Source organism: Pan troglodytes, chromosome 17 (assembly GCF_028858775.2).
Source record: "Pan troglodytes isolate AG18354 chromosome 17, NHGRI_mPanTro3-v2.0_pri, whole genome shotgun sequence".
Classification (NCBI taxonomy): domain Eukaryota; kingdom Metazoa; phylum Chordata; class Mammalia; order Primates; family Hominidae; genus Pan; species Pan troglodytes.
In genome coordinates this window covers 8,945,516-8,970,179 of record NC_072415.2, presented here as the reverse complement: position 1 = coordinate 8,970,179, position 24,664 = coordinate 8,945,516, and the positions used below count along the sequence as shown (strand labels likewise).

Sequence of the window (24,664 nt, the reverse complement as noted above, 5' to 3'; positions counted from 1 at the left end):
TATAGCTTCAGGGTGGGTGCTGGACATCAGAAACATGAAGGCATAACTAGATGGTTGAAACTGTCAGCCCTCTCCTCCATCACCTCTGAGGTGCTGGGAGGGTGATACAGTGACATACTTAGAGGTCATAAGGCAGCTTTGTGCCCCTTTTCACCATACCTGGCCCTATGTCTCTCTTCTATTTGACAGTTCCTGATTTGTATCAGACAGTAACTGTAAGCAAAGTGCTTTCTTGGGTTCTGTGCGCCATCTTAGCAAATTATAGAACCTGGGGAAGGAATCCATGGAAGTCCTAATTTATAGAGAGTTGGTCAGGAGTATGGGAGGCCCACAACTCCTCTCTAATGGTGGGGGCGCAGTCTTGTGGGCCTGAACCCTGAACTTTTGGGATCTGATGCTATCTCCAGATAGATAGTCTCAGGATTGAATTGAATTGTAGGACACCATTTGGTGTCCTGAGAGTTGAAGAATTGATTGGGGTGAGACTAAATCCACAAATTTGATCTCAGAAGTTTGAGTAGAAATATTTCTGTTGGAAAACATTATCATTAGATCAAAGGTGTTCATAGAACTGAGAGATCAAAATGGCAAAGGGTCATCTATGATTACACATTGTTGACATAAACTAGAATTAAGACAAGAGTATGTAAAAGAGAGTTACATTGAGCCAGGGATAAAAATAGTCGATCAATTGATTGATTAGAATTTAGTAAATGCCATTTTTTAAAAAATTAATCTTTACTTAATTAATGGAGATACTTATCTCCATTTTGACTTTAAATTTATAATTAAAAAATTGCAATTTTATCTACTTTCCATAAAAGGAAACTGAAAAGCAATAGTAAAATGCTTCGACAGAAAATCTAACCTTCTTATTCCCAAGACGAAGAATGGCCAACTACCTTAAGCACAAAGTTAGAAAAACTTTCATAATTTTTTAAGTTGCCATATTTTATAGCTTTGAACAAGTTGAATTGTTAACTAGACCGCCCAGAGAATGGAGCCATCTAATATAATTTCCTTACTATTTAGATAAGATTTTGTTGTTGAAAATCTTAATCATTTTTAATGACCCTGTTTTCAGAGCCTGATATTAATGATTCGTGAAACTCATTAAATGTAGTTATGCATCTGATTTGAAAATCATGAGGGAGATTTTTGGTCAGATATGCATAGCAAATCTATGTCACTAGACATATGTCCCTGCTACCTATGTCACAACCTTTATGTCTACTCTTGAATTGAGGTTTTGCTACGTTTTATTTTTGAGGTTTAAGAATTATTCGTTTAGGTATCTGGGTGCAGTACACCAGCATGGCACATGTATACATGTGTAACTAATCTGCACAATGTGCACATGTACCCTAAAACTTAAAGTATAATGATAAAAATAAAATAAAATAAAATAAAAAAAGAATTATTCATTTAACTGATGGAAAATTGTATTTCTCTTGTTAGAATAGAGCCCAATTTATCTTTTCTATTTTTCATGGAGACATGAAAGGATGTGAATTTGGAATCAGAGAAACCTGAGTTCCACCATGCTTTCTTCCTCTTGCAATCCATGAAATCCACAGTGGGTTAGTGGATATTACAAAACCTCTGGTCCCACCTTATTAAGATGGAAAAAAATAATACTAATTGAAAGAATGAATGTGATAATGAGAAGAAATGGCATCAATAAAGTTTCTGGAACACAGTAAGTTCTAACAAATGCTAGTTCTTTTCTTTCATTATTCAAAATCTAAATAGAAGCCAGTTGGTAATTCCAAGATAATAGTATGAAGACAAAAAAAAAAATTTGTTAACTGACCTTCAACCATTGAGGCCTTATCTTATAGAAAGCAAAATTAACAAATATTTTCTCCCTTCTACAAATGTACACCCTCTGAGAAAGAGAGACAGTGTTCCAATCAAGATGATGAAAGTATTCTGGGCACACATAGGAAGGGAAGAAGAATAAGAGAGAACCTTTAAAAAGACAATTTTAGATAGGCACCCTATTTTTACTGGCAATAACATTTTTTAGAACTTACGGCATACAAAATAGACCTTAAATGGACTCAGTGCCGAAAAATTTTTATAAGGGTGCTATATTTTCTTCTATGGTAAATCTAGGAACCAATAAAATAGCTTTGGTAATTCACTCATTACATTCTTTCCTAACTAATCTATTTACATTATAAATTTTGTTGATATGCTGTGCTTTTGCATTAATAATTCTCATGTGTCTCATTTGTGAATACATGAAAACTAGTTGTAAAATAAGGAAAATGTAATTTGAAACATCTTCAAAAACAGTTGCATAATTTAACAAATGTTTATAAATTTTCATCCTTACTCTAAAACCATAGATATCCTAAAAGTGATTGAAGGTAAAATGATTTCTTTAAATAACTGGATTTCTCACCTTGAGTTATTTTATCTCCGTACAAACTGTAGCAGTGTTATACAATGGTTAAGAAGAAATTACTTCCAAGTGAGAATAAAGATACAGCTTATTAACACTTAGTTTTGTGGATGAGACCTGAAAAATTAAACTTTTCTTCTAGAGACAAGTTGGAGTTAGTTGTGTATATAGAGTGTGAATACATAGTGTCTATATTTTACTGTCATTATTTAAACAGAAACATGTAATTTGCACTTCAAAAACCTACTACAAATTAGCTGTGTCATTTGGAAGTGTCAAAATTATCTCATTAATGATCAGATAGGCTTTTTGCTCATTGTAATGAGATATTCCTATAAACCAAATTTGAAAGACAAAGACAGAGTTTGGAGTCTTTAGTACTTGGTAAAATCAGTAGCTCTATTTAGGGCTATATTTGCAAAATACTATTCCTACTCAAGCATATTATTATTTGCAAGGCTCTTCACAAATGTTGACCACAAAGATGTTTCTACCTAACAGAAATAATTATAGTTACATATAGTTGTCTAGGAATATCTTAAACATGGGATACTAAAATAACTTTCAAGAACAAGAAGAAATGTTATACCAGGCATTTTTGCAACTAGTGCTCTATTTCAGTGCAATATTTGTGGCAATTAAAAACATAAATGACTTGGATTTACAGCTAAGATATCAAAGGAAAAATATGCAAAGGCATGATTATTTTATAAATGTGCCACATATGTGACTTGAGGTACAAAACCTCTAAGTTTAAAATTGTCTTTTTAAAAAAGAAATCAAAGCAGACAAGTGGGCAATAAGTTATGGATACTATTATAGGGTACCCTGGTAAACTAGTAGGAAGAAGACTTTTGGTACTGAAAATTCCAATTAACCACATGCCTCCATTAAGGCCATGATCACTGCCAATTTTTACTCACAAAGGCTGAAGCTAAAGTTATGTGGAATTCCATATGTGTCTAAACCATAGATTTATCAATTATCACTTAAACACAACTTGGAGGACACTATCCAGAATTTGTAGGGCTTGGCCTTATTCTAGAGAAACATACACTGGAATAGGCAGTTGGATTTTAAATTCAGCCTTAAATCTGTTGAAAATAATGCATTTTTTTCTCAGAGATGAGATATTGTCCAACTCTCTTGACTTATTTTAGATTTGATATTATACAGTTCGAACACCATGGAGATTTACTAATCTGAATGAACACATACCAAATTAGTCTTTGCTCCAGTCTCAAAATCTGAGATTAATTCTGGCTGTTGAAGAAATTTTCCAGGGTTAGGAGTACGCTTCAATGCTGGTGACCGGTACTACTTTCTGGTAAACTATAGACGACATGTGCCCTTTCACTGCCTAAACTCACTTTGTAGAACACCATTAAATGAAACTTATCACCAGTAATTTGGGAGGCTACGGTGGGCAGATCATTTGAGGTCAGGAGTTTGAGACCAGCCTGGCCAACATGATGAAACCCCGTCTCTACTGAAAATACAAAAACTTATCCAGGCATGACGGGATGTCCCTGGAATCCGAGCTACTTGGGAGGCTGAGGCAGGAAAATCGCCTGAACCCAGGATGTGAAGGTTGCAGTGAACAGAGATGTTGCCATTGCACTCCAGCCTGGGTGACAGAGTGAGACTTCATCTCCAAAAAAAGGAAAAAAAAAGAGAGAGAGAGAGAGAGAAAATTATCAGTGTTCAGTGACTGTTTTTTTTTTCATGCTGATAAACTATTACACAGAAAAGGAAAATTTTCGTGCTGATAAACTATTACACAGAAAAAGAAATGTATCCATAATGGACAATTAAAAGGGCTATACAATCTCTCTCACTGTATGATTCTGGTTTTTTTCTTTTTCTTTTCTTTTTTTCTTTTTTTTAAGACAGGATCTCACTCTGTCACCAAGGCTGGAATGCAGTGGCTCTATCTTGGCACACTGCAACCTCAGCCTCCTGGGTTCAAGCTATTCTCCTGCCTTAGCCTCCTGAGTAGCTAGGACTAGACGCATTCACCACCACGCCCAGCTAATTTGTGCATTTTTAAAATACAGGTGGGGTTTTGCCATGTTGCCCAGGCTGGTCTTGAACTCCTGACCTCAAATGATCCTCCCACCTCGGCCTCCCTAAGTGTTGGCATTACAGGCATAAGCCACCAGGCTTGGCCTGATTCTGTTTTTTAACACAATTCCTATTACTTCTGTTTTAATTTTACAAAGCCATAGGTTTTTAATGTGAGAAACCTTTGAGAAAGCATCCAGATAAATTTATAAATAGAAAAATAAATTCAGATACATAGAATTAAGTTTATTATCTAATTAGTGGGTGGCAACTGAAAAATTTTCAAGTTCCATAAACTGAAGTGAAAGGATCACTTTCCTGCAAATATTACAAAGGCTTGATAATTACCTGGATTGTACTAAAACCTACACAATCTAGTATATTCTATAGCAGCAATTCATAAAGACAGCTTCACTTACCATGTAGAATTTATACGTACACTAAATTTAAGGAATGCATTGCTTGTTATTGGAGAAGGATAATAACTCCCAGCAGAACTGATTTGCATGAATGCCTATTAAACTATCATCGATGTAGAAATTAAAAGTTAAGCTCTTCAGCCCCAGATGTGTGAGAGACAGAGAAAATCTTCAAAAGAGTTCAGCTACCAAATCCCTTCCTCAATAGCTCTTTGAGTCTCAAGACAGTTTCAACCACACACAGCCTCAGAGTCTTATGGTCCAAACAACAATTGACTGCAGCTCTAAAGTAAGAAAACATTTGAAAAGAAACAATCAAAGATCTATGCCAAGTTATGGTCAAGGAGGTCCACCTACTGGTGGGTGAGCATGGCAAGGATAGGGACTAAGCCAAATGATGGGTTTACCAAAACAGAAACAAGAGAAGCCAATGGAAACAGAGTCCAGGTTATAACAGGAGCCCAGGCACTTGATGTGGGAACCCTATTTGTCTCATTTAGCAGCTAGAGTTTTAACGTCCTATGAGGCACAGCTAATGCCCTTCATCATTATTTTTTGTAATTGACTGCATAGTTTAGAACTATGCCTTGAATTTAATATCTGTCTGTTGAAGAAGAGAATAATGATGAAAATCTGTCCACAGGTTCTGTGCAGTACTGAAGAGCAACTTCAGCTCTTGAGGTATCTATCAGAAGTCTTACTCTCTAAAAAGCCTCTGGTTAATTACTGATATAGGTTGCTGACAATTTCACTCTCACAATGTAGGGGAAGCAGGAATGTTATCTGGCCTCTTGGCTCCTCTTCCTTTGCTTTCCACAGATCTCTCTGCTGGTTCACAGAGGAATAGTTTCGTGGCTCTCAGTTCATTTTGCAATTCTGCTAGAATCTCATTCCATCCTCAATTGTAACTAGCTTGTCCTTCACCCAACGCTTATTTATGGAGGGACAGATAGCAAGAAGAAATCGCACTCTGGATTACAAAGTGGGAAGACGCACCCCTTGGCCAGAATGCCTGCCTCCTATGTTCATGATGGATATTTCGAATTGATCTCAGTACTCTTTTCCATTGAGCCCATGTCCCAAATTGGCCGTGAGTTAGGGAGAGGGCTCTAGAGTGGGAAAGATGTACCCAAAACTTCCCTAATCTATCAAGCCTAAAAAATTAAACTTTCAATTCAACATCCCTTGTTTCTCCAACTTGGAGTGCCTGATGGTGTGGGAAGCCCCTACTCATAAAAATTCATAGTTGAAGATTGTTGGTAATTTTGCCCAACCCCTTCTTTTTTTGTTATACTTTAAGTTCTAGGGTACATGTGCACAACGTGCAGGTTTGTTTCATATGTATACATGTGACATGTTGGTGTGCTGCACCCATTAATTCGTCATTTACATTAGGTATATATCCTAATGCTTTCCCTCCCCTAGCCCCTCACCCCACAACAGGCCCCAGTGTGTGCTGTTCCCCTTCCTGTGTCCATGTGTTCTCATTGTTTAATTCCCACCTATGAGTGAGAACACGCAGTGTTTGGTTTTTTGTCCTTGTGATAATTTGCTGAGAATGATGGTTTCCAGCTTCATCCATGTCCCTACAAATGACATGAACTCATCATTTTTATGGCTGCATAGTATTCCATGGTGTATATGTGCCACATTTTCTTAATCCAGTCTATCATTGTTGGACATTTGGGTTGGTTCCAAGTCTTTGCTATTGTCAGTAGTGCCTCAATAAACTCCTTCTTTCTTTGCCTAGTTACAGCTCAATGCAACCTCCTGGCAGGCCAGCCTTAAGCCCAGCAGTCCAACCATGCATCTAAGCTGAGTTCTCATCAGAGCCAACTTCAATTATAAACAACTGAGATGATGCCAGAGGCCAGAATCCCTGAGAACCCAATTTGCTGTCATCACGATGGCTGAAACAAGGTGTTTGGCATCTAGAAAAGCTGATCTGTAGGAAATTTCCAATAGAGTTCAATTTTTCTAAGTTTAAAGTGTACAATATCATCAAGGTCAGACACTCGAGATAAAACTGGGCTTGCATTTAAATATAATAAAAATATTTGAAGAATAGTAAGAGTGGTGACTACTTTTACACAGGAATGTTTTAAATAAATTGTTTTTTTCTTCTGCCTTTAAAATTTTGTGATTTGTCAATGAGATGTTGACATATTTTTAATGAAGCATGCCTTGTAAAATAATAAATGAATGAAAAATACACAGTAATATTCACATCAACAAAGCTAGAAGACTGTATGTCTCAAGAGGCTCCATCATCTACCCAGTGGCCACTTGACCAAATTAAGATCCAAATACCAAAAAGAAAAGTAATTAAAATTTGTGTTGCATGCCTTATAAGACCAAACCTATAAAATGAGGGGAAACTTCACAATTACTTGTAATTTGCTCTGTGGAATTGTAACAGATGGATTATAAAGACGATTCCATGATAAACATCTAAATGTGGTTACTACCTTCTGTGCTTTCTTGGTTCATATTTTTATTGTTTTTTTTCTTTATAAACAGATAATTCATTCCTATCTATGGCAATGCAAACTTTTCAGATCATGTGTGATAAATAGTTATCCAACTTTCTAGATGTCCACCCAGAGCTGCTTCCATGTGAAGAGGTGGAAACGGATTCTGTGCATGATACTGGTTAGGATTGGGAACTGTTTTTTTAAAGGAGATTTTAAAAATTAGTTTTCCTTGTACACATAGCCATAATATTGTGTTGCTAATTGCCCTCTGGGAACAAAGTCATACCAATCACAAATATATTGCCTAAAGTGGGAGGCTTATTACTCTGCTGTGAATTCCATCTCCTATTATGTTTTAAAGATGCTACAAACTTGAGACATTACTATGTAGATGACATTCCCAGCAAATCCCCAAACAACACTTAATGAGATTTCAAATACCAGGATCATGCAACAGTAAAAGATATAAGGAAATAAAGAAAAGCACAGTATATGTGTAGAAGGCATTAAAACACAAATTTTATAATTATGAATGCATATAATAAGGAACAAGTTTTACTCTAAATAGCAATTAAATCAGAACTACGATACAGGGAATAAAAGTGAATATTAAACCATTGTACTGACAATAACAGAGCCCTTTTTCTGCTGCGTGATTGAATTTAGTGTTTACTAAGGAAGAAAAAAATGCAAGATATCTTAAATTTGGTACTTTCCAACAAATTTAAGAAATGTGTACACACTTGAGGAGACTTAAGAAGTCTCTGACTAAAACACTAGAAAAGAAAAGCAGTGAAAAGCCAAATAACTATTACTCAACAATAACGACATTGGTTACTATTATATTAATATTAAACACACTATTAAGCACAACATTTCAGTTACTCACTGAGCCCAAAGTCATTTTTCATGAACCATTCACAACACTGATAACCTATTGAAAAATGATTGAAAACAAAAAACTTATTGCTTTCCAAGTCCTTTTAAAGCCTTCTCATGTGTCATTTCGTATAATCCTTATAACGAATCTATGGAGTATATACTGACTTTATCTCTGTACAGAAAAGAAAACTGAGTCATATTCAGAATAAGTTGCAAAGTTCCCCAGATAATCAGTGTCATAGGTGAAATTTGTTGTCACAGTGTACTCAAGTGTAATTTAGGGAAGCAGTACAAATGATGGTTGAAAGCACAGGTTCTGGGGTAAATAGCCTGAAGTCAAAATCTAGTTCATATCCTCAGTGGCTGTGTGATCTTGGAAAATTTCCCTTAACTCTCTGTGTCTTGGTTTTATAGTTTCATCCATTTTTGCCTCTCATATGAGGTGGTGAGCATTACACTAGTTTATGCTTCTAGGACACTGAAAACGGTACCTGGCTCTTGATAAATATTACAAATTTTGTTTCATTTTCTTCACCTTGAGTATTTCATGGCCAGATGGAAATCAATGTCAATATGAAAAAATGTTCATAATTCAACAGGAAGAAATACAAAACCATATAAACAACTTTGTTTTACTGGCAAGTGTATTTGGAAGCTATGTCAAATTGAGAAGGGAAAGGGAAAGCCTCTAAGGGCATCGATTAATCAATGACCGAAAGCTGATGAGATTTGTCTGGAATTTTTTTTGGAGACTCTGAGACTTAAAATTTTGACAAAATAAGGAGATGAATTGAGTAGTGTGGAAGAGACATTTTCTGAAGTCAGCTGAGAAAGGAGAGACAAATATGGTAAGGGGAAAATGGTATGAAGTAATAATATCTATGAAGTGCTTTCTAAAGTATAACACATGTAAATTATGTTAAATGTAAACTATCATGATTATATCATTACTGTCTGACTGATACAACTATATCCACCTCAGTTAGCCACATAAGATCAATTTTCCTATACCTTAGCGAATACCAGTAACCTCCAGTTCAGAAACAGCATAAATATCTATCCACAGCTGAGCAGACACATACAGCTAGCTACCAGATGAAATAGGCTATATCATAAAATACTATTGTTTTCCATTTTTTAATTGTGGCAAAACACACTCAACAATTTGCATCTTAACCACTGTTAAGTATACAATTCAGTGTTATTAAATGTATTCACAATGTTGTGCAAGCATCACCACCACCCATCTCCATAATTCTTTTTGTCTTGTAAAATTGAAATCCTGTACCCACTAAAAAGTGACTCCCCATTCCCTGCCCTCCCAGGGCAACTACAGCTTTACTTTCTGTCTTGATGAATCATACAATATCAAATGCAATCTTTAAAATATTTAAAATCTTTTGTCTGGAAGCAAAGTGGAAGTTAATATCAATGGCTATGCCTTCAGTGAGTTCTGAGACCACATTACAATGTAGTTAACCATTTATCTTTTATTATGTTCTAGACCTATTATTTCTTCCTGGCACAAAAATATCTTCTTTGTAGATTATGGCATTTACCTCTATCTCCACACCATTTTGGTCTCTCATCCACAGATCATCAGCCTCTTGCTTAGTCTTCCATTTAATGACAATTTCTATTTAGTATACAACAGTCCTTCCCCCTGCAATGCAATTTCTTCACTCTTTAAAGCTCTGACTCTGGCTACTGGTCTCTGTTTTGTACTCATCCCTAGAGCCATGTCTTCAAATATTTCTCAGAACTTCTTCACATCTAAAAATCAAGGATTAATTTATTGCTCTCTGATTATATTCTTCTGGTATTTCAAGTATCCTGTATAACTTCTTCATCTGCCCTTGCTTTTATTCTACATCAAGATGTCAAGTTCATGGACTTCCCAATTAATCATTTAAAAAATTTATTTCAAGCCTTTATGAGTCACTACAATATACATATGTTCTCAGGAATTATGGCCCTACAATTTGTATGTGAGAATAGTTCCTGTGTCAGGCATTATGGACATAAGAGTAAATAAACTCTAGCCCCTGCCTACAAGGAGCTAATTCCCAGCCTAAGACAGATTATAAGCCAATAATATGCAGAGTTGTAAGACTAAGGAAACTGATTGGGATATACGTAATTCGAGCTGGGAATATCAGAAGAAAAACTTTTTGAAAGTCATGAGACATGAGCTGTGCCTAAAAGAATAAAAAATAGAGAGAGAAATAAGAAGAAATAAATTAGGGAATGAGATGGGTATAATAGTAGAAAAAGGAAATCTCTTTAGATAAAACAGGGTATGAGAGTATATAGGAGGCGTATTAACTCAGTGTGGTTGGAGAAAACAGGTTGAAAGGAGAAATAGGGGAGAAAGTTACAAAGGGAATCAAACGTGTTAGTAGTTGGGGGAAAAGCAAATATTGAATACGACCCATAGATCTTGTATAACCCAATGTTTGGTAGTAGCTTACATAAAAAGTTGTGACAAAATAACCAGAGATATACAGAGAAAATAATAACTGAGTATTATATTTCCTCTCAGTAGAAACCTAAAAAAAAATGTAATCACACACTGATCTTTTAACTGACCTCCACTTATCTTGCTGCCTGGATTGGCATACATATTCCTCTGCCTGAAAAATTGCTCAACACTTTTGAAATGTTGTTTCTCACTGTTACACCCAGGCATTTCTGCTAACACCAGCTGAGTTGTAAGGGGCCCTCCAGGAGACCTAGGTTGTTCTCCTTATCACATACATTATTTTCATTTATCAATTTAACCAGAATATCTAATGAAATATTATGGACACCAATAGCATGAATACAAATATAGCTATAGACTCTAAAAAGTAAATTGATGTCTCCTGAAAGGCTGTCATGTCTTAGATGCTAAATTTGGAGTATGTGTTTCTAATAAATAAATAGCTTGCTTTAATCATTCTGACTTATGAATGTAATATAGGGGAGCAGCTTTGATTTCGCCCTTAATCATAAAAAAAAAATTAGCCGGGTGTGGTGGTGGGCACCTGTAGTCCCAGCTACTCAGGAGGCTGAAGCAGGAGAATGGTGTGCCCCTGGGAGGCGGAGCTTGCAGTAAGCCAAAATTGTGCCACTGCTCTCCAGCCTGAGTGACAGTGCCAGACTCTGTCTCAAAAAAAAAAAATCATACAAGAAGTAAATGATGATTTAGCATAAAACACAACTTTAGCCTAAAACACAGTTCATAGGGCTCAAACTTTGTTATTTTATGGGATTATACTAACCAGTTAATATTCAAAATTTACCATTTCAAAAGAAGAAATATTGGTCTTGGAAAATTCCCATTGCTTATACAGAAGAATGGAGGAATCTTTTTGAGCACAACAATTCTAATGATCTTCCTCATCACTGGTTCCAAAACCAAGCCCATGGAAGGCCTGCATAGGGATAATGTGGAGAACATGCACAAGAAATACACATCACCAGCTCCTCAACTCAGAGCTCCAAGGGAATGGCCAAGGAAGCTGTATTGTCCTAGGAAATTTGAGACAGTTTTGACTTACATTAAATCCTGCTCAATCATATGTATGTACACACACACACACACACACACACACACACACACAGACGGTGTTGTCAGTGAAGCCTCTAACAATGCATCTTGACTGGACAGATTTGACAATTAAAATGACTGGAAGAAAATAGGGCTTCATAAGTGGCACTTACTATTCACATTACACATTAAAAGGACATCTCCTATATTAAATCTTGTCTATGATAAAAAGGCAGAAAATCATGACCCAAGGCTAGTTTATAACTGCAGAAATGTTCAAGATAGACCAATGCTTTCTATGTTTAGGAACTGACAATAAAGTACAGGTCTTTATAATCTACCATTTTGCCTCATTTGATACTAGGTGACCTTCATAATGCAGGCAATAGAGAATTGCAAGATTTGTCAGAGATTTCAGGTCTTTGGAAAGCTATGCTCTTTCACAAGAACAACCATGGAAACAGGAAGAAAGTCAATTCCCACTTAAGGTAATCAGAATTTACAAATATTCCTTTCTTCATTGAAATCTCAATAGGCATTTCAATATTATCTTTAATTAATTCTTTTGTTACAATCATGCATCACATAACAACATTTTGGTCAAGGATAGTGCACATGTATGACAGTGGTACAATAAAATCATAACACTGTATTTTTACTGTACCTCTTGTATGTTTAGAAATGTATAGATACACTTACTGTATAGATATAAGTAAGTATAGATATACTTAACTGTTGTGTTACAATTGCCTACAGTATTCAGTACAGTAACATGCTGCACAGGTTTGTAGCCTAGAAGGAATAGGCTATACCACCTAACCTAGGTATGTAATCAGCTATAGCATCTAGGTTTATGTAAGTAAACTCTGTGATATTCATACAATAATAATATTGTCCAGCAATGCATTTCTCAGACACACCCCTGTCATTAAGTGACACATGACTGCATTAGTTAACACTATGGAAACTTCATGGGAAATGGACACTGCAGCTCCACCATAAATAGAAACTGTTTATGTCAAAAAACACGTAAAAGCATAGTTGCAAGATTACAATTCCTTCCAGATATTTCATTTAGTATCTCCACAGATCACTTACTGCCTGAATAGCATTCTTGGGTCTCCACCGCCTCACATTTGATTTCAGGTCATTCCATCAATTGTCAAAGACGCATCCAACATTAACTTTCCAACTACTGGTTTGGATTGTGTCAACATTGTCATCCTGGGCCACAAGAACACAAAAGGCTAACTCAGTGAGGCAACATAGACACTGATCAGTGAGATTTTGCTGAAGGGTGGTACCATTTTTTACTAAGATCAAGGGTATTCATAACTTCAGGCATCTAGACAACATTGAAAAGGGCAGGTTCATAGATAAAAAGGAAAAGAGGAAGGGTTTTTGCAGTATATATGAGCTACCATGTCTCCTGTTTAACCTGAGTCTGAAGAGATTCAAAGTGCAGGTGCCATGAAGGCCTCTTTAATAGTTCAATGTCGATTGATTTTCTGGGCTACACTTCCCAGCATTCAAATTGCTAAATGCATATAAACTACTACTGAATATTTATAACCTGGATTTGTGCTTTTGAGTGACCTTATCTACAGTTACGTGCTTCAGTGATCCAACTTGGGGTGGACTCCAAACTTTGATAAATTAAAGCCCCTGCTTATTCCTTGAGTATTGCTACACTGACAACTGATTTAGTGAATGCCACTGTGAAAATAATAAACCTCTCGGTGAATATATTTAGACATGTCTTGTAACCTGTACACATCTTAACCAGAGATGTCACTTGGTCTTTCTATGTTCAGGAGTGTGTGGAGATAGAAAAACATACAGGATTTTAATTGTTTCCTGTGAGACTAACAGAAAATTCAAGCTAGTGAAGTATGTTTATGCATGGCACACTTCTCACGAGCAATTTTAGGAAGTTCTACCCACAACCCCGTATGTCTTTTGATATGTGGGTTACCTTGGAGAGAGAAAAAGAAACTCTGAACACAAGCATGAAATACTTTCGAATTTTATCTAGAGTTGGACGTGTCCGAAAGCTTTTGTATAAACTTGCTTGATGAGCAACTGTTGTCCACTGGTACCTTCACTGTACAATCCACACACAACCAAACTTCACAACTGGACACCTAAATTTGCACTTTGTTTGGTAAAGCTGAATTAAAAATGTTGTCTTTTAAGCTTATGCTCTCTTATGAAAACTGTTATTAGATTAATTTTACTCCAAGATATGCCAGTTAGGAAATAACTTCCAATTTAATTTCACCAGCTCCCTGTGGGTGGACTAATTACTCATACATCACACTTACTCTGGTGGTGAAATGCCTCAAAAGAAGGTCTCCAGAGTGTTGCTTTACCTAGAAGGACAAGAATGAAGAGACATAAAAATCATTCATTAAGAAGGAAGATTTTCCTTGCCTAGATTTTCACTTGTAGGATCCAATTAATTTTATCACTTAATATTTTGTCCTGGTGGGCATTCATTTTACAAATTTGTAAGGTCAGTAGAAATGGAAACTTTTGGAAATCGAACTGTAAATGTTCTGTAGACGTTGACAGAAATAGCAATTTGGAGCTGTGCTTTTGCCAACTAGACACTCTGAGAAAATCTGTGAGAGGATATTTTCAGGAAGTCATTGAACCCCCTAAAAATCAAGTTTATTGCTTTTACCATAAATATAAATAATTAATTTATTATCAACCACTTTCAATATTCCAATAAGTAACCTTTATTGTTTATTTCATTGACATGATCTACATAGACACACAATTTATCTTCTTTTGCGATACATTCAGAAAATTTGCTGCCTGGAAAAGCCATGTTTTAAAATTACCACCTGTTTGATGACTTTTTTTTGTACTTTAAGTTTTAGGGCATATGTGCACAACGTGCAGTTTAGTTACATATGTATACATGTGCCATGTTGGTGTGCTGCACCCATTAACTCGTCATTTAGCATTAGGTATATGTCCTAATGCTATCCCTCTCCCCTCCCCCACCCCACAACAGGCCCTGGTGTGTGATGTTCCCCTTCCTGTATCCATGTGTTCTCATTGTTCAATTCCCACCTATGAGTGAGAACATGCAGTGTTTCATTTCCACTTAAGTATCTATCTCTACTTGTCCTTTATTTTCACTTCCATCCTAGCTCTATCCCTTGTCTCCTTCGTGTGTCTCAGGATAGGTGCCCTATAACATTTTATATTTCTGGAAACCCTTCAATATAAATTTATTACATGTAAAAATAAAAAGTCTGTTTTAGCGAACTTTTTCTTCACAAATTATATTTTCCTACTTCCCTATTAGACAATTTTTGTAGGCTCCATATGCTATTAATTTATATTCACTTTTAGAAGAATTTTCATCAAAAGCAAAAGTCTTATGTAAATTGATTATATGCTATTTCTACTTCTATGTATATATACACACATAGCCACATACATATATGTAACTCCAGAGGCCTGCCTGGACTGTTTAATAACTGTATTGAACAACAGCAAGAAAAAGCTGTTCAAATTTCAAACAACAAGTTGAACTGAAGACCTCACATCTTTGAATTAAATAGACACTAGTAGACTTTAAAAATTAAACATTTCTACTGTTTTAAAAATTATAGCCATCATACTATGAGGAAAAATGTAATAATCTTTTTTAATTTTTGCCATTTTATTAACCACGGACTCCTTATGCCCTAACTTCATTGGTACCCCTTTGAGATTAAACAGAACACTTAATTTAAAATTCTGATAAATAAATTAATTACACCATTTACTTGAGGTACTCTTTCACCTTTCAAGAAATATTTTGAGAATTCATTAGCTAAATATTGCTATAATGCAGGTTAGTAATAAATGGAAAGAATGAATTCATTGTAAACTTTAAACTAATGATGGTATGATCCGGAATTTTTGTTAACTTAGAAGACATAATTAGCTTTAGAGGTGAAATGAAAGACAAAATCACTTCACATATTAGTAAAAAACAAATAATATAACTTTATAAGCTACTGCTGTTCTTTTGCTATTAAGAACCAATGACATCTGTAATTAGGGAAGATTATGGAAAGGTTAAAGATGAGAATACATGCAGTCTATCTACAGGAAACCTAAACTGTTTAGGTTAAGGAAATGTCTGAGAAAGTCATATTAATCAGCAGGTTCACAGGAAACTAACATTTATTGTATAAATTCCATGGTAAAATGTATTAGGGCTCCACGCACACAACTATGTGCCATCTACCTTACCACACAGTGTTTACTTCTTTCAGTCTTTATTCATTTCTCTCCTAATGGTCTTTATGGTATTATTACATAGTTCTAAAAACCTTCCATGAGGCAGAAATTTCATTTAATCATATAGCTTCAAAAATAATGAAAAACAGTGGAAACTTTCTATTTTTTTATGAAGCAGAATTGTTGAATTTTCAGTTTCATTTACTTAATATTACAAGATGACAAACATATTTCTTTAATTCCCTCTTTTTATTTTTGTCTAACATCAACCAAAGCCATTTCTTTCATTTGAAGTTGAAAACTGCTCATCAAAATCCAGTTTAAGCTGAGAAACAAAGAACTAAATTTTGCATGAGAGATTATACACTGCATAAGTATAAAACAGGACCAGAAACAATGGTGGATTAGCAATTTTTAAAAAGACAAAAGCAGGTTATCATCAAATCAATTGTTACCAACACACCAATTCCACCTCTAGGCCAGAAAATTAGCCACTTACCCACAGGAAAACAATGATTGAAGACAAAGTTCACCAGTGAAAGTTGGTTATTTTCTTCCATCCTTGCATCAACTAAAATGATATCTACAGTTCCTCTTAACACTTTTCTGAGTTTCAAATATGTGGGTATGCTTCATTAGCTGAGGCCATTTTCCATATGTACATCTGGCTACAAGGGAAACTGGGAATGTGAGCCCTGATCCTAATGTTTGTAGAGTATTTAGAAATTTGAGAATTCCCTCCAAATAAAGAGTTTTTTAAAACATTGTTAGACAAAAAGTTTGAATTACAAAATGTGGTAGTAGCTCAGGTCTAACTCAAATGCAGGGAAAAAAACTATTAACTCTAAAAAAAATTAAATACACATTTGATGGCAATGAGAAACAGAAAACAGGCAGAAATAGTAGAATATTCAACCACTGATGAAGTATTTGACCATTGAATAAAGAAAATTGCAATGATTTAAATTTGCATCAGTGCAATTACACACCTGATGACGCTTCCCAGTCTGTGCAAAATTCGATGTCTATGAGTAAAGCGGTGAGTTTTACTAGCTTGAGGAATAAGAGCACAGAGTTCCAGGCTGACAGAAAAGAAGAACTGGGAAATTTGAATGACATGGGAGGAAATCTCACACAATTGAAAGTCACAGAGGAGAATGTCACAGAGTAAAAATCTAAAATCAGCACTTCAACTTCATTCAGATATATGATGGCTGCTACATTTCACATTCATAAAAAGAGACTCCATAGAATCCAGCAGAAAACAACAGCTAAATTGCTAGTACAGAGCAGAGATTTCAACCATTGCATATAGCTCAGGAGTGAAATTTTGGTGTTTGACTACAGAAAAAAGACTAATGTTAGAAAAGAGTCACTCTTCAAAGGAAAATAGAAGAACCTATCTCTACAAAATATCATACACACAATCTAACATATAATTTAACCTGCCTAGACATAAAACCAGGAAAATATGACACATAACAAAAAAAGTAAACAATGGATTAAGACAGTGAAATGGCCAACATGCTTGGATTAGAAGATAAGAAATTTAAAATAAGCTATTATAAGCATATTCAAGGATTTAAGGAATAGATGGTCATAAGAGGGAATATATGGAGAATCTCAACAGAGAAGTAAAAACGATAAAGAGATAATAGGACAAATTTTAGAACTGAGAGACTGAATATCTTATATAAAAGTGTCATTGTATGCACATACTAGTAAATTAAAGATGGCAGAAAAAACTATCAGTGCACTTAAAAACAGATCAAGAACAATTTCCCAATACAGATAATACAAAGGAAGAAAAATAATAAAAATAGGGCCAGTCTAGCGCTATTATAATTGGAGTCCTAGAAAGAGTAGAGAAGAAAATGAGACAGAAAAAGCTATTTGAAAAAGTAAAGACCAAAAGTTTTCCTAATTGTCAGCATATATCAACTTACAGGTTTAAGAAACTCAAAGAACAAAATAAAAATAAAGAGAACCAAATGTAGACATACCATAGTCAAACCACTGGGCAAAAAAAGAGTAAATCTTGAAAGTAGCTAAAGGGAGGGAGAAAATAATTTACATACGTGGAAACAAATAGACAGATGACCTGTCATCAGAAATGACACTTTAAAAAGCAATGAAACTACATCTTCAAAATAAAAGAAAACTGTCAACTCCAAATTCTATAACTAGAAAAAGTAATTCTTGAGAAAAGAAAGATTTATTCAGATAAAAGAAAGCTTCGAACAATTGTCATTAGCAGACCTAGATACAAGAAATGCAAACGGAAATTTTTTAGGCTAAAGAAAGATAACAACAGATGGAAATTCTGACCTACAGGAAGCAAGGAGAAGCTCTAGGAATGGCATGTGCATAAACATGAAAAACTAAGGCTTTTTTCTTTTAGTTTTATAACAAACAACTGATGCTTTGAATAAAAACTTAAGTGTACTATTGATAATGTATGTAAAATATTCTAAATTAATAGCTCTGACAGGAGACTAAATGCAAAAATTTTGCCGCAACTTTTCTTTATGTTACATGAAAACGCTGACTATTAACACTAAGTGGACTGCGATAAGCCCAGGATGTTTATTATGATCCCTAGAGAACCACCACATTATATGAAGATATTCTTCTAAAATGCCAATAAAGGAATTAAAATGGAACCCTGAATATTGTTCAGTTAATATAAAAAGGCATGAAAGAAAGAACAGAGGAGCAAAAAATGATGGAACAAATAGAACATAAGAGCAAAATAGGCTGGGTGCAGTGGCTCAGCCTGTAATCCCAGCACTTTGGGAGGCCGAGGCGAGTGGATCACGAGGTCAGGAGATCGAGAGCATCCTGGCTAACACGGTGAAACCCCGTCTCTACTAAAAATACAAAAATTAGGCGGGCATGGCGGCGGGCGCCTGTAGTCCCAGCTACTCCGGATGCTGAGGCAGGAAAATGGCGTGAACCCGGGAGGCGGAGCTTGCAGTGAGCCGAGATCCCGCCACTGCACTCCAGCCTGGGTGACAGGACCAGATTCCGTCTCAAAAAAAAAAAAAAAAAAAAAAGAAAAGCAAAAATAGTAGTCTTAAATGCAAACGTTTCAATAATTATTTCAAATGTAATTTAAATACTCCAAATAAAACACAGATTGTCCAACTATATAATAAAAGTACCTATAAGAGATGCATGCCAAATATTATGGTATAGATAAGTTGAGAGTTAAATAATTCCCAAGTATACCAAGGAAACAACAAGCACAAGAAATCTTATGTGGCTATATTAATATAAGAAAAAGTAGACCTCCAAACAAGCAATATTACAACAGACACCTATTTCATAATGATAAAATGTCAAGTAATTATGAAGACATAATGCTGTATTGCTGACAGAATAACTAAAGAAAATTAAGATAAAATAATTTTGACAACAGTTTGACCTAATCGATATTGACCAAGACAATAGAATATATGTTCTATTATGCTACACATGAAACATTTATCAATAGGCTATAGACCACAAAATATCTCTCAAGAAGTTTCAAAACACTATAATCATAGAAAGTATGCTTTCTGACCATAATGAAAATGAGTTGAAATGGGTAAAAACAAGCTACCCATGAAAGTCTACACTATTGGAAGATTTAAATACATCTTAAAATGCCCTTTAGCTCAAGGAAGAAATCATAAGAAACACCTTTAAATACATTGAACTGAATACAAATAAAAATACACTATATCAAAATGTATGGGATAAAGTTAAGCAGACCCAGAGTAAATTTTTTGTATAAATGCTTATTCTAAAAAAGAGAAGTTCAAAACAAGTGAACTGATTTTCTACCTTAAAAAGAAAATCTAAAACAAGAGAGCAAATTAAGTCCAAAACAAGTAGAAGAAAAGAAATAAAACAGAAATTAGAAATCAATGAGACAGAAAAGAGAAACAGGAGAAAATCATCATGGCCAAAAGTTAGTTCTGTGAGAAAGAAAGAAAACACAAATTATAAATATCATGGATTAATGAGACTGTACACTTGTAGACACAAGAGACATTAACAAGATAATGGAATATTGTGAAACATTTTATACTAATTTTCATTACTTGGATGAAAGGGTGAATTCCTTGAAAAAAACTTATAAAAAAAATTCACAAGATTAAATGGAACATATGAAGTAATTGACATTTATTAAAATAATTAAATTAATTGTCAAATACCTGCACATAAAAACATAAAACTAAAGAAATAAAAAAATAAGCAAACTCCAGATCCAAAGAGTTTTGCTGGTGAATTCTTTCAAACGTTTAAAAAAAATAAAATTTTTAAATTATTTCAGAAATAAAGAAGGGGGAAAATCCAAACTTTTTTTATGTGTCAGAATCCTGATAACAAAACTACAAAACCCAGGAATGCAAAATTGATTTCAACTTAAAGAGCTATCACCATTCTAATCTGTGATTCTAATGAATTTGGCTATCTTAGATACTTTATACAAGTGGAATCATACAGTTTGTCCTTCTGTGACTGATTTACTTTACTTAGCATTAATGTCCTCTAGGTTCATCCATGTTGCATATTGCCAGGCTTTCTTGTTTTAAAGCTGAATAATATTCCGTTGTATGAATATATCACATTTTCTTTATCTATTCATCTGCCAATAGACATTAACCTCATTTCCACATTTTGATTAGTGTAAATAATGCTGCAATGAGCCTGAGAATCATCCCAATCTCAATTCTTTCAGATAAATAACCTGAAGTGGATGGCTAGATCATATGGTAGTTCTAGTTTCTTAATTTTTTTGAGGAACCACCGTACTGTTTTCCATAGAGGCTGCACAGTTTTACTTTCCCAGAAACACTGTAGAAGTGTTCCAATTTCTCCCCATTGTTAACACTCGTTATCTTTTTCTTTTAATAAGACAATTCTAAAGGGCCTGAGGCAATATCTCTTTGTGGTTTTGATTTGCATTTCCCCGATTAGTGATGCTGAGCATTTTTTTCACGTATCTGTTGGTCATTTGGATATTTTCTTTGGAGAAATATCTATTGCTGATTTTAAAAAAAACTCTCAGCAAGCTAGAAAAAGAAATTTTCTTGAAGTGATGGAAAGCATCCACAACAAATCATATAAACAATACTATATTTAATGGTGAAAGCGTAAATGTTTAAACCACATAGATTAGGACAAGAAAGGGATGTGTGTGTTCATCACTGCTATTCAACATTGTACTGGTGATCCTAGATTTTGAGTATAAATATTTAGGGGACAACTATTGTCACTGAAGCCCAAATCTAGGTCATCCTCAGAAAAAAAAAAAGTTGATTAGGTTGTATATAATCTAATTCCACTTGCTAATTTAATTTCTCTAAAATTACAGCTTGTATCAACTCTAGAATTTATTGGGCACCTCCTAGGACATAAACACTGGAATTTGGTGAGAGACGTCAAATAGGAAAGAACCTGGCTCTGACATAAATTCAACACACGGAGGGGGACACATGTTATGAGACTGATCTGGCCTCTTCATCTCATAAAAGGGGTTCTTGTTGCTGGTAACACAGATTAAAACTATTTCAATTACATTCAAGATAAAAAGATGAGCAATGGTATGTAAGATGAAAAAATCACCCCGCAGGAAGACAAAAGTCTCACAAAAGGATATTTAAGCTAGCCAACACTTTGAAATTCAGGCAGAGATCGTGCTTTCTGGGTGAACTAAAGTAGCAAGAACAAAGTAGAGGCTCCAATTCTAGGAAAAATGGGCCCTAATAAGGTTTACAATCCAGAAACTCAAGATATCCAGACAGAAGGATGCAGTCTCCGCTTTCAAGGCAGCAGCAGTACCTGGATTACTAAGCCAATCCCCAACACAATCATAAACACAAATTTGATTGAGGAAGAAGCTTGCCCACCAGAAGATTTAGGTTATTACAAGGTAGAATGTGATAGAGAAAATGAGCATGGGACTGGAAACAAAAGGAGGTAACCCCATGATTACAACTGGAATATATCTGTCAGCGATGGTGCGGAAATAAGACTGAAGAGAGAGATCCTTAAACCCCACGTGCCTTACATCAGTACTAATCCTGGACACAGGCTGGAAAGCATAGTCTACAGGTGGTGAGGGAGGAGGAGTGGGCTCAGCTGTGAGAAGGAGAAGGAAATATGGCTGAAAACCAGATAGGGGTCTTGAAATCACACAGAGGATTTGGGCCTTTGCTGCTGTCTGCCAGCAGCTGCCAGTAGTTCTCACACTTTGGCTGGCAACAAAATCACCTGGGGCAGTGGTGCGGAAGCGGGGGGAGTGTTGTAAAACCACAAGTGACCAGGCAAAAAACACCTGTATGTTTTCCAATTCAGTAAGTACAGAAATATTAATTGGAAAAAGGTGGAAGTCAACATTGATAGTGCTGTGGACTGCTCCAGGGACATAAGCATGATCTTTAGAGAGGCGACTCTAATCAGTTGAGGGCAACCACTGGACAGAAAGAGGTCCAGACCAACCGTACACAGAGACATCACACAACTACACTTTAGCAACCTCTCCAAGTAACATGTCTCTTAGTGAAACTTGGGAGGGTGAAAGTTAAAAACATAAAATCCAGTGGCATTTATGTATCCTAGGCACTTACATTTGTCTGATTCTTCCAACTTGCCTTTGCTTGGTTAGAGTTTTGGGTAGATAAGAGGTGGATTTACATGTGCTAGTGTGAGAACTTTGATACACTCATTTAGACATTGACCTACTATCTTGATGTTTGAAAGCTAAAACCCAAAGAAATTTGTCTTTTTACGTAAAACAAATTCAGTCCTTGCCTTCCTTGTAGATTACATCTTCCACTAGCAGTAATAAAAAAGTAACAATATGCATAAGTCAAAGTGTCTTCTTAGATTCTCTGTAGTGTTTTATTATTTAGTTGTGTTAATTAAAGTAACTGTCTCAAAATTTCAAGGAATGCCAGAGAAGCAATTCATGTTCAAAGGCTGCCCTCTTGTGACAATGTGTTGTATGCTTTACTGTAAAGTAACCTTATTTTACCTTATAACCTCTACAATCCAATTCATAACAGCATAAAAAGGAAACAAAAGCTTACATAACTTTGAATTTTAAAAAGTACCTTGTTTATATGGCTCCTTTAGCTAATGAATAGTCAATTTGGTAAATATTCCAGTGAGTTGAAGGTTTGAATCTATCTCACTTAACTAGCTTGATGAATGTATTTCTAAACCTATACAACCCACTCCTCTGCTTTTAAAAAATTAAAGTTAGCTGTAGATTGAGATGTCAGTGACACAGTTTATAGAACATAACTTAGATTGTCATCTACATTACTGTAACTACAAATACCACCCTCAGATGGAAGAATAAGTTTTATCAGTGAACATCTCTAATTGAACTATAAATGGTGTATGTCTTCTGGCTTTTACAAGCTCTTGGTCTAACACAGGGGACATATGATATAAAAATTACAAAGCAAGGTCACTCACGGTGGCTCATGCCTGTAATCCCAGCACTTTGGGAGGCCAAGGCGGACGGATCACAAGGTCAGGAGATCGAGATCGTCCTGGCTAACATGGTGAAACCCCATCTCTACTAAAAATACAAAAATTAGCTGGGTGTGGTGGCACACGCCTGTAGTCCCAGCTACTCAGTAGGCTGAGGCAGGAGAATCGCTTGAACCCAGGACGCAGAGGTTGCAGTGAGCCGAGATCGCACCACTGGACTCCAGCCTGGTGGCAGAACAAGACTCCATCTCAAAAATAAATAAATAAATAAATAAATAAATAAATAAATAAATAATAAAATAGCAGTGACTATAATGTTTTGTGATGTTAAACTTTGAGAGCTTTTTTTTTTCTTTCTTTTCCCAAGTGCCTTTCCCAGTTCCAGGAGCAGAGTTATTCTAAGCCCACAGATGTAAAGGAATAGAAAGAAAAGGTTTGGTGGAAAACCTAATAACCTGCTATCTTTCTGTCTTTTGTTTTTTAAAAGCTTGAGCATTTGGGAGAATTTGGAAAGATTGTGGAGTAAGTGCAAAGAAGGAATTTGCTAACAAAATTTATACAGGGTAAAATGAGTTTTTTCCAGGTTAGAAAATATCCACTCCCTACCCTCCTACATTCCTTTCCCATGGTTAAGAAGAGGAAAAAACAAAGGCCTCTTGGTGAGCAGTGGTGACTTAGGCAGTTTCTTAGAAATATTCTAGAAGGCGTAGTCATCTTTTAAAAAAATAGCTACAAGTATATGTCTAAGCAGAAGGGTCCATGGGCCAAATTACGTGTAGATTTTTGCATTCCAAATATGGTAAAGAAGAAGCAGGAAGCTGGGGCTCCTAAACAGGTCACACAGAAATGGACAAGGAAGAGGCCAGCAGCAGCTTGTGGGGACAAGATGTCAAACCCCAAATGTTAAACCCACCAACCATCCTCCAAATTCTGGCTCTGTTTAACAAGGCTGTGGTCTGACACTACATGCCGCCTCAGTGACTAAAGCATAATTTCCCGTCTCCTGGGAGTGTTGACAGCTGACTCCTGGCAACAATACTCACAGCACAGTAAAGTTCCTTCATCCAAGTTCATGTCCCTTCTCAAGGCATCCCACATCCGAGAACTGCTTGGTACAGAAATATAAAGGCCTGGTTTTCTT

General features: G+C 35.5%; 1 long non-coding RNA gene across 1 annotated transcript; it reads left to right on the top strand.

Moving 5' to 3' along the window:
* The first annotated feature begins 5,534 nt into the window (after positions 1–5,534).
* On the top strand, positions 5,535–22,888 carry LOC129138288 (uncharacterized). The gene is made up of 4 exons (XR_008541469.2): positions 5,535–5,574; positions 6,644–6,813; positions 12,146–12,269; positions 21,395–22,888. It is a non-coding gene; the product is annotated as an uncharacterized LOC129138288 (long non-coding RNA).
* The last annotated feature ends 1,776 nt before the right edge of the window (positions 22,889–24,664 follow it).